At 35.7% G+C, this 12845-nt stretch overlaps 1 pseudogene; it reads right to left on the bottom strand.

Moving 5' to 3' along the window:
• Window positions 1-3143: 3143 nt before the first annotated feature.
• Window positions 3144-12480, bottom strand: LOC132426462 (olfactory receptor 10R2-like; annotated as a pseudogene).
• Window positions 12481-12845: the final 365 nt, after the last annotated feature.

Below are 12845 nucleotides of genomic sequence, written 5' to 3'. Positions count from 1 at the left end.
AAATTAGAACACTTCCTAATATCATACACAAAAATAATCTCAAAAGTCTTTAAATACCTAAATGTAAGGCAGGACACTATAAAACTCTTAGAGGAAAACATAGGAAGAACACTCGCTGACATAATCACAGCAAGATCCTTTTTGAACCATCACCCAGAGAAATGGAAATAAAAATAAAAATAAACAAATGAGACCTAATGAAACTTAAAAACTTTTGCACAGCAAAGTGTACCATAAACAAGATGAAAATACAACCCTCAGAATGGGAGAAAATATGTGCAAACGAAGCAACTGACAAAGGATTAATCTCCAAAATATACAAGTAGCACATGCAGCTCAATAACCAGAAACAAACAACCCAATCCAAAAATGGGCAGAAGACCTAAATAGACCTTCCTCCAAAGAAGATATACAAATTGCCAACAAACACGTGAAAGCATGCTCAACATCACTAATCATTTGAGAAATGTATGTCAAAACTACAATGAGGTATCATCTCACACCATTCAGAATGGCCATCATCAAAAAATCTACAAACAATGAAAGCTGGAGAGGGTGTGGTGAAAAGGGAACCCTCTTGCACTGTTGGTGGGAATGTAAATTGATACAGCCACTATAGAGAACAGTATGGAGGTTCCTTAAAAAACTAAATTAGTACTATCATATGACTCAGGAATCCCACTACTGGTCATATACCCTGAGAAACCCATAATTCAAAAAGAGTCATGTACTACAACGTTCATTGCAACACTATTTACAGTAGCCAGGACATGGAAGCAACCTATGTGTCCATTGACAGGTGAATGGATAAAGATGTGGCTCATATATATAATGGAATATTACTCAGCCATAAAAAGAAACAAAATTGAGTTATTTGTATTGATGTGGATGGACCTAGAGTTTGTCATACAGAGTAAAGTAAGTCAGAAAGAGAAAAACAAATACCATATGCTAACACATATATATGAATTTAAAAAAATAAAAAAAGGTTCTTAAGAACCTAGGGGCAGGACAGGAATAAAGACGCAGACATAGAGAATGGACTTGAGGACCTGGAGAAGGGTATGGGTAAGCTTCGACGAAGTGAGTGAGTGGCATTGACATATATACACTACCAAATGTAAAAGAGATAGCTAGTGGGAAGCAGCCACATAGCACAGGGAGATCAGCTGCGTGCTTTGTGACCACCTGAAGGGGTGGGATAGGGAGTGGAGAGGGAGACGTGAGAGGGAGGGAATATGGAGATATATGTATACATATAGCTAATTCACTTTATTATACAGCAGAAACTAACACAACATTGTAAAACAATTATACTCCAATAAAGATGTTTAAAATGTCTTAATTATTTAACTAGTAAATAAAAATAATATAAAAAGACCTAATCCAAAATTGAAAACAGGAGCCAAAAATGGAAATATAAGTAGTAATTTTAAAATATGAGAGCTTTATTGATTATTTTATACACTTTGATTTGAAAATCTAAGTAAAATTTCAAGGGAGGATACAGTTACATCTTACCTTGAAAATGGAGGTCACACATGAAATATGAATGTCAGTTTTATTCATTAAGCATTAAAAAGAACATTGAAGGGACTTCCCTGGCAGTCCACTTGTTAAAACTCCATGCTTCCACTGCAGGGGGGGTAGGTTTGATCCCTGATGAAGGAACAGATTCCCGCATTCCTGTGGCACCACCAAAAGTAAATTAATTAATTAATTTAATAAAACAAAAAGAATATTGGTAATTAGCAGCATGTATAAAGGACTGCACACAAGAAGGTGAGATGTCTGAAATCTGGTCACTTGAGTAATGGGAAAGGATCAGATTATCATTGTAACTGTCTTAAACATCTGTGAACCAAAATTATACCTACTGTATTGCACAAGAGACAGAAAGTACTAAGATCACAAAGAGGGAAATATCAGCTTAAATGAGGGGAAATAGTAGTGAGAAATGATAACAGCAAGAATGTACATTTTGTGAAGTTACTGGTAGCCAGTGCAGGCTTGGAAATACTGATGAAGAAATTTCTGTATGGATGAATGGTAGGACAAGATGACCACTGAAGGAACGTTGAAGGAAAGCTAAATAATTCCAGCCATGCGTTTTCAGCAAAGGGAAATCAGGCCTGGTGTCCTAGAAGAGTTTGTAGAGGAATTAAACACTACTTCTAAGACCATAGCTGTAATTCTAAGCAAATTAATTTTCATGAAGACAGAGTCCTTCTCTCTCTTATACTAGGTAGTAAGATGAGAAATTTGAAACTGGGAGCTGCTCTTCTTAATAAATTCAGTGTGGAAAGCCATGTAGACATCTTCAGCCTGCATTGGGACTGGATAGTTATTATTTTTTTCATGAAGTTCTGTAGCATATCTTTTATGTTATGTAAGGAGTGGTTCAAATGAGTGGTCAGAAAAGACACCCAGAAATATCATTTTTGGAGAATATGAAAGAAATAGAAGGTCCTTGCAGAGATGTACAAAGTCTTAACTGATATAATGAGTCTCGAGTTCTGTCCAGCTTTGCATTTTACTCATGCTTACTTTCATCTTATCCATTAGATACAAACAAAAACCATGTGAGGTAAAAAAGGAAAAACTATACTATCTCTATATTCTATATTTAAAACTTAGATTTAAAGAACAACCATATTTTTTTTTAAAGTCATGACTTAAATAGTCTTCTAATTGCTAGTACAGCAAGTTTTTTTCCCCATCATGTCTTAGTCCTATATCCACACCACATTCAGGCCTGAGCACCTCATTTTCAGCTGGACAAAATTTTAAACAAAGAGGACAACCAGAGATTTGGGGCTAACAAGCCAAACATAGGGTAATAGATAATGGTTGTTAGGATCCTTTTGAGAACTATCTCTGAAGAAGAAGATAAGTAGGAGAGTTGTCTTTTAGTGACAGATGCTCTGATATCTCCCTTAATTTTGCAACAACCTTGAGATAAACATGTTGCTATGTGTACTTTACTTAAGAGAACATTACATCCCCACAGTGTCAAACAACTTATCCAAAGCCACACAGTCATACAGGTGAATAGACTAGAAACTTTTATGACTTAAACAATTAGATACATATTTGACTCAAATTTGTGTGTACTGTTGAAAAAATGTTTTAATTATAAAGTCTTAACAGAAAACCCAGTCTTTCCAATCATTTTCTGAATGGCCAGCTGTACATCTTTGTTCCTGAGGCTGTATACCATAGGGTTCAACAGTGGGGTGATGATGGTATAGGTCACTGTCACCAGCCCATCTTTGCCTGATGTATATTTGGCTGACAGTCGCAGGTAGACAAAGGAAGCACAGCCGTAGTGGACAATGACTACAATGAGATGAGAGGCACAGGGGGAGAATGCTTTTTGCTTGCCTTCAGCTGATGAGGTCTTCAGGATAGTAGAGACAATAAATTCATAGGAGATGCAGATGAAGATCAAGGGCACTAGCCCCAAGACCCCACCAGTGAAGATGACAGGTTCATTAATGTAGGTTTCAGCATAGGCGAGATAGATGACTGGTGAAATATCACAAAAATAATGTTTGACCTTGTTGGAGCCACAGAAAGGGAGGCTAAAGACCAAAGTTGTTCCCAATAGAGATATTAGGAAACCACTAACAATACAAGTTACTGCCAAGTGCCCACAAACCCTCCAGCTCATGAGAATGGGGTAGTACAAAAGCTGACAGACAGCAGCATAACAGTCATAGCCCATCACTCCCAGAGGCAAGGAATTGGTGACAGAAAAAACAAGGAAAACGAACATCTCTGAAGCACAACTCACGAAGGAGAGTGTCCTGAGTATGGAGAGCAGATTGATAAGCATCTTGGGCAGGATGACAATTGTTTAGAAGGTCTCAGAGGTAGAAAGGACACATAGAAAGAAGTACATGGGTGTGTGGAGACTGTGATCCAAGCAGATGATTGAGATGATTGTAATGTTTCCACTCAAGATGATCAAATAGAAGCAGAGAAAGACCACAAAGAGGACAAGCTGCAATTCCCCAAGGCTGGAAAAATCCAGCAGGAGGAATTCGGTAACACAGGAGGAGTTGGCCGTGAAGAGTTGATCCCACGGAATAAAGTCAATATGTTCAATTCCAGAGACCTTTAAAAGTGAGAAGTCGAGGGAATTTACCCTTCATAAAGTAGCCGGTTTCGTATGAAAGAGAAAAAACAGGCATGGGAGAAAAAAAAAAGGATTGTAAACTAAGCAAAATGTATCCTAAATTAATATGCACCCACAGTGCTATTTTTCTGCCAATGATTTTAGTACTGAATTTGGGGACAAGTGTTCACATGAAATGTACAGACATTTGCTCAAAGAAAGCCTGTTCTTCAGGCCCCTTCCTTGCAGACTTATATAGTCTCTGCTTAATTTTTTGGTAATCTAATCCTCAAAAAAGCCTTTCTCTACATTAATTATGATTTTAAGTGCTCATAGTTTCATCCACATTACTGATACATATATTTCACAAGCAATACCACCAATGTCTGAAGATCTATGTTCCACCTGCTTTTTTTTTTTTCAGATCTAATCCTTTATTTATTTATTTATTTATTTTTTTATCTTTTTTTTTTTAATTTATTTTTATTTATTTATTTATTTTTTAACATCTTTATTGGGGTATAATTACTTTACAATGGTGTGTTAGTTTCTGCTTAATAACAAAGTGAATCAGTTATACATATACATATGTTCCCATATCTCATCCTTCTTGCGTCTCCCTCCCTCCCACCCTCCCTATCCCACCCCTCCAGGCTGTCACAAAGCACCGAGCCAATATCCCTGTGCCATGCGGCTGCTTCCCACTAGCTATCTACCTTACTACGTTTGTTAGTGTGTATATGTCCATGACTCTCTCTCGCCCCGTCACAGCTCACCCTTCCCCCTCCCCATAACCTCAAGTCCGTTCTCTAGGAGGTCTGCGTCTTTATTCCTGCCTTACCCCTAGGTTCTTCATGACATTTTTTTTTTCTTAAATTCCATATATATGTGTTAGCATACTGTATTTGTCTTTTTCTTTCTGACTTACTTCACTCTGTATGACAGACTCTAGGTCTATCCACCTCATTACAAATAGCTCAATTTCGTTTCTTTTTATGGCTGAGTAATATTCCATTGTATATATGTGCCACATCTTCTTTATCCATTCATCCGATGATGGGCACTTAGGTTGTTTCCATCTCTGGGCTATTGTAAATAGAGCTGCGATGAACATTTTGGTACATGACTCTTTTTGAATTTCGGTTTTCTCAGGGTATATGCCCAGTAGTGGGATTGCTGGGTCATATGGTAGTTCTATTTGTAGTTTTTTAAGGAACCTCCATACTGTTCTCCATTAATACTTTCTTCATCTAGGTCAATAACCATTGATTTGTCTTTGTGCTGCTTGTCCTTAAAGAACAGAATTCTCTTTTTTTACTAATTATATATCACATTAAAATTGACTACAATTTTAATGCAGTCATTCATTAAAATTAATTTGGCTTAGAACTACAGCTACTGTCTTAGAACTAGTGTTATGAATACCCTACAAACTCTTCTAGGACACCAGGCCTGATTTCCCTTTGCAGAAAATTTGTGGCTAAAATTAATTAGTTTTCCTTCAGCATTCACTGTTTTTCCACTTGGTTATGTATCTTATCCTTGATATACCTGAATTGGAGACCCGACAGACTGTTGCTCCGGTATCTGTCTCTGAATTCCTGATCAGTGATGCTCAGATACTTTCCCTGAGGCCTCTGACACAGTTCTTATTGTTGGTACTAGATTACATATTTTTATTTAAAACATTCTTATCCTCTCCAAGCTCCAACCCAAATCTTTTCCTTTACCTGGATTCTGTATATCAATAAAAAGTTTCCAAAACTTCTTAGTCATCCAAGCTGTAAATTTCTGAGGCATGTTTAAACACATGATAATTCTCATCCTCCACATACAATCCATTTTTTTTTCTGTAATAGTTCTAGAATCCATTTCTTCTGTTCTTCCAGAAATTAGCTCTTACCTGGATTATTACAAGAGCATTATGAATGGACTCCTAGGATTCTATCTCTTCCTACTCTAAGCCACAGTTCACTACAGCAGTAAAGTTGTCTTTCTATAGGGCAAATTCTATCCTATTAACAAAACTAAATGGCCTTCAATTATCTATAAAGTTAAAACAGCTATATTCTGACTTTCATTCTTGTCTGAAAAGTAACTTTCCACTCATAGCTTCCACTGTATATCTCTTCACATGCACTTTAGCATTGAGAAAATTTGAACAATCATGTCCTTTTTCATACTACCCTCTACATCTGGAAATAGTCCATACTTCATGTTTGTTTTCATTTTATTCTTCTTTTAATTGTGTGACTATCTTTAAATTATCAGTTAAAATAACATGTGCACATTGTTGTTCCTACAGCTTCTTAATTGTGCTTTATCACTTTATCTGGGTTTCCTTAGCAATCATTAGAATCTTATTTGCTTTGGCCTTAGTATTATAAGTTTATCTTTGACTACACAAATTGTAACTCACCAGAGACAGAAACTGCATCCCTGCACATAACATAGTGTCTAGTATATACCAAGTACTTGAAAACTTGTTGAAGGACCAAAGTGACCAATGACCCCAGTTTCTCTTCTGAATTATTTCAAGATGGCATTTGATTTCAGGGATTTTCTAAACTTTTTCCCTTGATATTAATCTAGCATATAATATTAACCTTCTGTTTTGACATTTTGTGATGAAAAATCTCTATAACATTATTTTCTAAATGCAAAGACAAATGATCCATTAAAAACTGTTGTCATCCCAAAAAAATATAATTAACTGCTGTATGTTATATATGAAGGTTATTAAGAGAGTAAATCCTAAGAGTTCTCATCACAAGAAAAAATATAATTATTAATACTTTCCTCTATTTAATTTTTTTATTATTTTATTATTTCTTTAATTTTGTACCTATATGAGATGATGGGTGTTCACTAAACTTACTGTGATAATCATTTCATGATGTATGTAAATCAGATCAGTATGCTGTATACCTTAAACTTACATAGTGCTGCATGTTAATTATATCTCAGTAAAACTGGAAGAAAAAAAGTGCTGCATTTTCATTTTCTTTTCTGATTATCAAATGGTTTTCTCCATTATCTCACACTTTTAAAATTTTAATAGCACTTTACTGTTGGTCTTAAAGTACTTTACAAATAATACAATTTCTATTATTGTTTGATCTTTTGCTTAGACAAAGTTTTAGTAAAATTTTGAAATGGGACTTTTGATATCTTTGAATTGCCTTACCTCTAAACTTTATAAATAAGAAGTATACCCTGTGCTTTTGACCAGAACAAAGACTCCCCTATTATTCCTCCTGGGATATCTTCTCTACATTTCCAACTTCCTGGTCTCCTTTCTTTGAATATATTCTCTTTTATAGGGTCATCCTCGGAAAGGACAGTGACTAGTTACCCAAAGAAAGATGGAGTTTCTGAAAGGAAAGGCCAGATTACTCAATGGCTATTCCCTGACACTCTCCTGCAAACCCCTGTAATACGTCATCTACTTTTTCAAACTTATCCACAGAACTTATGTGGGAACTGAAGTTGCAGAATAAATTAACTATGGAAAACGTTGACTGTACTTAACCCAGTCTGGAATGCTTCATAAAATATTTGGTAAATAGCAGATAGTGTTTTTTGGAAATAGCTATTGATTTATTCATTGACAAATATTTGTGGAGTTTCTGTTACATGCCAGGCACTATGCTAAGTACTGTGGTAAATAAAAGATGAAATGGCAAAGACCCTGGTTACAAGTAGCTTATAGTCTACTGGAGATAAGACCTTTACACAAAATAGAACATGAAGTGTCATAAAAGGAATATGGGAATTCTATACGGAGAAAGATTTGTTACTTACAGATTCTGGGATCTGAGACAGCTGCATGGCAGAAAGATGGCAGTTGAAATAAGCTGGGGAGAATATTTTGGATTTGGACATGCAGACATAAGCAGGAAAGAAAATAAAGGCCCTACAGACCATTTCAAGTCATTATACCTTTTATAAAAGAGCCATAGGGAGGCTGCTGCCACAGTCCTTCGGGGGTACGGACAAACAAGTGGTATTGCTATTTTCTGAATTTGGAAAGGAGGATATTACACATTCAAAGAAAGCTTGGAGAAAATAAAAAGATGGAAAAAGAAAAGAACATATAGGGTAATTAAGTTGCCTCTTCAACAAGGGGAAAGAGCAAATTGATTTTTCATTATTTTGCTCAATAACTCTTCATCACTTGTAAGGTAAAGCCAATTTCTTAAGTTGGTTAAAAAGACAACTAATTTTACCCCTTATCTACATTTGCAACCTAAATTTTAATCACACAGGACTTGCACTAAAATACATAGAGTTTTCTATATATGGCTTTGTATTTCAAGACTTCTTGGAGAGAGAGATAGAGAGAGAGAAATGTCAGCCTCAAATATCCTCTAACTTTCATCTGTGATCCACTCATTCTTCACACTTTTTAAAGTCACCAGTTATTGAACTTTCTCTAATCTGTCTAGGAAGAATTTGTTGTTCCTAGCATATTTAAAGCTTAATATATTTAAAGGTTGTTTCATGTGTCTTTATCAAAATACTCAACATGTTACATCCAAATTATTGTCTCCTGATTGTCTCTCCAATAGACCAGACAGCCTCAAGGATAAATACCACAACATATGCCTTGCGAATTCTCAGAACATAACCCAATATTTAAATATATGGAATATATGAAATATAAAGTCTTGATGAATAAATAAATAGTCCATTAATGAATTAATAATGGTTTCAGTTCACTTTACAGCAGCTTGGTCCCCTTTGCACCATCATGTGCCTCCTAAGTAAAAATACTTTTTATGTTCTCATTATGTTCCATGTCCTGTATAAATTTTTGTTTTCTTTCTTTCTTATACTGTATCCCCTTATGAAAAAATCAAAACTTACCCTGTGGCCCTGCCTTCCTCTTCATCTTGGTCTTTATCCTTACATTTTTCACCATTGAACTGGCCTTTCTATCATTTGATCACATTTTCTATTTTCCACTACTAACAACTAGAAGATAACAGATCACTGGCTCCAGGGAAAACCCAACAATTTTAAAATTTGACATAAAAGTAAGTGGATTGTCACTGCTCTTCTCAACAAGGAAATAAGAGTCCCTAAATAAAAATAAAAATGTACATTTTTTTCAAATTGGAGTTTAGTGCCCAGTAACATGCAGGTGTATTCATTCTCGGACACATCCTGGAACCGTCTATGAAGGTTTCTAGGTGAAATTTGCCAAAATGATCTTCACTGTCATAATGTCCAAGGGCTCTTCTACCATTTTCTACAAACTCTGGACCATTATAAGAAAACTAGGGCTTCCCTGGTGGCGCAGTGGTTGAGAGTTCGCCTGCTGATGCAGGGGACACGGGTTCGTGCCCCAGTCTGGGAAGATCCCACATGCCGCGGAGCGGCTGGGCCTGTGAGCCAAGGCTGCTGAGCCTGCGCGTCCGGAGCCTGTGCTCCGCAACGGGAGAGGCCACAACAGTGAGAGGCACGCCTACCGCAAAAAAAAAAAAAAAGAGAAAAAGAAAAAGAAAAGAAAAGAAAACTATCTACATTGCTCCACACAAAAATTTCACCTGTACCTTGGATAGTTTAGGTATGTCCTCAATGAGTACGACAATGGTCTTCCTTTATACATTAGCAATGACTTCAATGCCTTGGTTAGTAATTGAAATGTTTATCTCCATAGGGATCTAATTACCACATTTGCCCAATGCTTGTCCATAATTTCCCCAGTTAGCAAGTAGAACAATGATAATACACTATGAGAATTAGTTGGTCAAAGAAAAGGCCCTTTCTAATATACTGTGGAAATTAGTTGGTTTCCTCCCAGAAATTCTCTGGTGACTTATTAGAGAGGTGGAGGTTTTCTTGGTTCTATTTGTTAAAACAGACAGGTAATTTGTTAATTACCTCCTTTGAGTATCCCTACCTAATGACTAAGTTTTTATTCTTAGTTTTGAGAAAAATATCCATTTCATATTCACATTTCTGAAAGTTAGAAGAGAGGAAGAAAGATACAAAAAATAGAGGAAGAAAATTATAAGGGCAGAAGCAAGATAGGTCTTTCAGACACATGAGAAACTTATTTGTTCCTAGAATATAACATGAGCATGATTGATATTTGTTCAATAAATAAAGAAAAAAATTTGGGTTCTGGAGTAAGATGTCATAGTGCCCTGTTTTAGGTATTAGCTGAGACTTCTCAGGAGTCTACCTCTTACTTTCACATTGCATATTTATTCCCTCTGCCAGTGAGTCCAGACACTTCGGGCTAGAAATGGGGAAATACTACACACTCATAGATGTCTCTCTCAGGGGCTCATGTGATCTGCTCTTGTGTAAATTATATCAGAGATGCTGCAGGCATGAAGAGGAGAAGAAAATTCCAGGGTATTAAGTAAGAATTTGATGACTAGGACTTGGTGGCTTCTCTCTCCTTCAGTTATGTCACAGATTGGGACCATGGCTAGATCCTCAGGAAATCTTTCAGTGAGACGATTCATCTGAAAGCTGTATATTTCCCCTGAATCTGGGTGGGCTGAATGACTATTTGTTCCAATAGATTATAGCAAAATTGATGCTATATTGGTTTATAAACTCTGGTCTCTAGAGCCTGTCAGCTTCTACTTCCTAATTCCTACTTCCTAATTCTTCAACTTATTTTTTATATATTGGAGTAAAGTTGATTAACAATGTTGTGTTAATTTCAGGTGTACAGCAAAATGATTCAGTTATACATACACATGTATCTATTCTTTTTCAATTTCTTTTCCCATATAGGCCATTACAGTGTATTGAGCAGTGTTCCCTGTGCTATACAGTAAGTCCTTGTTGGTTATCTATTTTAAATATAGTAGTATGTAAATGTCAATACAAAATTCCAAATCTATCCCTCCCCCCCAACCCTTAACCCTGGTAGCCATAAGTTCATCCTTTAAGTCTGTGAGGCTGTTTCTGTTTTGTAAATAAGTTCATTTGTATCATATTTTTTAGATTCTGCATATAAGTGATATCATATGATATTTGTCTGTGTCTGACTTACTTCATTTAGTATGATAATCTCCAGGTCCATCCATGTTGCTACAAATGGCATTATTTCATTCTTTTTAATGGCTGAGTAATATTCCATTGTATATATGTACCACAATATACAAGTACCATATGTACTTCTTTATCCATTCATCTGTCGATGGACATTTGGGTTGCTTCCATGTCTTGGCTATTGTAAACAGAACTGCAGTGAACATTGGGATGCATATATCCTTTCAAACCATGTTTTTCTCTGGATATATGCCCAGGAGTGAGATTGCTGGATCATATGGTAGCTCTATTTTTAGTTTCTTAAGGAATCTCCATACTGTTCTCCACAGTGGCTGTACCAATTTACATTCCCACCAACAGTGTAGGAGGGTTCCTTTTTCTCCACACCCTCTCCAGCATTTATTATTTGTAGACTTTTTGATGATGGACATTCTGATCTATGTGAGGTGATTCCTCATTTTAGTTTTGATTTGCATCTGTCTAATAATTAGTGATGTTGAGCATCTTTTCATGTGTCACTTGGCCATATTGGAACATCAACTTTTATTCCCTACATGTTTTTTTAATGAAGTTTATTTGATTTACAATATTATATTAGTTTCAGGTATACAACATAGTGATTCAGTTTTATTGTGGATTACACTCCCTTTACAATTATTATAAAATATTGGCTATATTCCTTCTGTTGTACAATATATACTGATAGCTTATTTATTTTATACATAGTAAGTTATACTTCTTAATCTCCTACCCCCATCTTGCCCATCCTTCCTTCTCTCTCCCCATTGGTAACCACTAGTTTGTTCTCTATATCTGTGAGTCTCTCTGTTTTGTTATAATCACTTGTTTGTTTTATTTTTTTAGATGCCACATATAAATATAACATACAATATTTGTCTTTGTCTGACTAATTTCACTAAGCATAATACCCTCCAGGTCCATTCATGTTATTGCAAATGGCAAAATTTCATTATTTTTGTGACAATAATATTCCCTTGTATGTATATATATTTATATATATACCTCACATCTTCTTTATCCATTCATCTGTTGATGGACACATAAGTTGCTTCCATAGGTTGGTTTATTATAAATAAAGGTGCTATGAACATTGGGGTGCATGTATCTTTTTGAATTAGTGTTTTCATTTTCTTCAGGTATATGCCAAGGAGTGGAATTACTGGATCATGTAGTAGTGTTATTTTTAGTTTTCTGAGGAAACTCGATAGTGTTTTCCATAGTGACTGCACCAATTACATTCCAATAAACAGTGTGCTGGGGTACCCTTTTTTCCACATACTTTCCAACTTGTTATTTGTAGACTTTTTGATGATAGTCATTCCGACAGGCGTGAGGTGATATCTCATGGTTTTGATTTGCATTTCTTTGATTATTAGTGATGTTGAGCACTTTTCATGTGCCTGTTTGTCATCTGTATGTCTTCTTTGGAAAAATGTCTATTCAGGTCGTCTGCCCATTTTTTAATCTTTTTTTATATTGAGTTGTGTGAGCTGTTTATATATTTTGGATATTAACCCCTTATTGGTCACATCATTTACACATATTTTCTCCCATTCAGTAGGGAAAACATTTTGTCAATGGTTTCCTTTTCTGTGCAAAAGCTTTTACATTTAGTTAGGTCCCATTCATTTATTTTTGCTTTTGTTTCTTTTGCTGTAGGAGACAGATCCAAAAAAAATATTGC

This window comes from Delphinus delphis, chromosome 1 (assembly GCF_949987515.2).
Source record: "Delphinus delphis chromosome 1, mDelDel1.2, whole genome shotgun sequence".
In the NCBI taxonomy this organism is placed as follows: Eukaryota; Metazoa; Chordata; class Mammalia; order Artiodactyla; family Delphinidae; genus Delphinus; species Delphinus delphis.
The sequence above is the reverse complement of the archived record's forward strand: the minus strand, read 5'-3'. Positions and strand labels throughout refer to the sequence as shown.